This window comes from Mastomys coucha, unplaced genomic scaffold (assembly GCF_008632895.1).
Source record: "Mastomys coucha isolate ucsf_1 unplaced genomic scaffold, UCSF_Mcou_1 pScaffold16, whole genome shotgun sequence".
Taxonomy (NCBI): domain Eukaryota; kingdom Metazoa; phylum Chordata; class Mammalia; order Rodentia; family Muridae; genus Mastomys; species Mastomys coucha.
Genome location: NW_022196898.1, coordinates 83,292,981 through 83,294,812, shown reverse-complemented (window position 1 = coordinate 83,294,812; position 1,832 = coordinate 83,292,981). Strand labels below are relative to the sequence as shown.

Here is a 1,832-nt window from a genome sequence, read left to right as displayed (position 1 = left end):
ACTGCAAATCATTTTGAAGACGTGTATGTAGGTTCTGAAACGGAATTCATAGTGTTGCACATAGACCCTGATGTTGATTATCAATTCAGAGTCTGCGCCCGAGGAGACGGCCAGCAGGAATGGAGTCCTTGGAGTGTTCCCCAGACAGGTCACTCCACACTGGTGCCTCATGAGTAGACAACTGGCTTTGAAGGATACAGTCTGAGCAGTCGAAGGAATATAGCCCTCCGGAAAGAGTCCTCAGGCGTTCTCTACTCCAGTGCTCCAACTTACTTCTGTGGGCAGACGCTGACATTCAGAGTTGAAACTGTGGGACAGCCCGACCGAAGAGACAGTATAGGAGTGTGTGCAGAAAAGCAGAATGGCTATGAATCTCTGCAGCGGGACCAAGCTGTGTGCATCAGCACAAATGGTGCAGTCTTTGTCAATGGAAGAGAAATGACCAATCAGTTGCCTGCAGTTGCCTCTGGCTCCACTGTCGCGTTTGACATCGAAGCTGTGACTCTAGGAACTTCTAACAGCCATGAAGGTGGGAACGTCAAGCTCCGAGTGACCATCAGCTCCAGTAACCGGGATGTGGTGTTTGACTGGCTGCTTGAGCAGGCCTGCGGCTCTCTTTACTTCGGATGCTCCTTTTTCTACCCCGGATGGAAAGTGCTGGTATTTTAGCATTCGAAGGGCTTGGCTTTGGAGTGAGGGTTTTCTGTTTCTGTCCTCAGCTTAGTTGTCTCTCACTTTGAAAAGGTGAGCTTACCTCTCTGTCCACCAGAAATGGAATGTGTTGCTGGGTTGACCTTGTAAGATTTTAGTAAGAAGTGAGCTGAACGGGGTGGACAAAACCATAGCTCAGTTTTCTTTTTAGTACAAATATCAAACTAGCTTTAAAAGTGTGCATACTTTTTTCCACTGTTCTTCTTAAAGTTGGCTGTTAGAACAGAAAGTGTCACATTAGTAAATCTTCATCAAGATTGAAGGCCAGAAGTAAACAACAGAAAAAGCCAGACTCCTCAGTGCTAGTCCAGTCCTGGGTGTTTGCTCCTCTCCACTCCCACCTCATGAGTGTGCTGGCTTTGCTCCTGTGCTCAGTAGACTCTGGGTCTGAGACATCTGTGACAGCCAGCGTTAGCCATCTTTCCTCTTTACTGACGTGTGACACAGAGATGGCAGAGGTCTGCATTCCTCAAGGTGAAGCCACATTTGGAAGAACACAGCAGTGTTAGCAGGTCCCGTGTGCATCCTGCCTCAACCGTGTACATGGGCTGTGTGGAGTGTTAAGTCAGTGTAATGTCAGGTTGAGAACTGGTCTTTTAGTGGACCAAAGAAATAAAGGATAAATACTTGACCTATTTTTTTAAAAACTTAAATTTCTGTAAAATATTTATTTGACTTACTTATGTAAAAAAATCGTGGTCTTGTTATACCAGCATACAGATAATTTTTAATGTGAATTTTTGTTTGTTTTTACCAATAGTAAAAAAAAAGTGGAAAAGCGAGTGTGATATTTTTGTAAGATAATTTATTTGGGGATTCATGTTCCCTTTTTGACAATCATGCCCTTTCCTCCTGTGTTATGTATAAGTAACTGCCCTTCTCATGTTAAATAGAGGTTCTAGAGTGTAGGTGCCTTATCCAGTCTTCTGAAAGAAAATAAAAAATGAAAAGTTCACAGTATGCAATTTTTTTGTTTTGTTTTGTTTTGCTGAGTATAATGAATCCAATCTTAATAAACTTTTTTTAAAGATTTAAAAAAAAAAAAGAATGCGCTTTAGTGTACTAGCTGCAGGGCTTCCACCTGAGGTCTCTGCAACAATGGAAGAACAACAAGACCGCTC

The 1,832-nt window shown here is 43.0% G+C and overlaps 1 pseudogene across 1 annotated transcript; it reads left to right on the top strand.

Moving 5' to 3' along the window:
• On the top strand, nucleotides 1-1,084 carry LOC116093308 (annotated as a pseudogene). The gene has a single exon (XR_004119682.1). The product of XR_004119682.1 is annotated as a cytokine receptor-like factor 3 pseudogene (transcript).
• The last annotated feature ends 748 nt before the right edge of the window (nucleotides 1,085-1,832 follow it).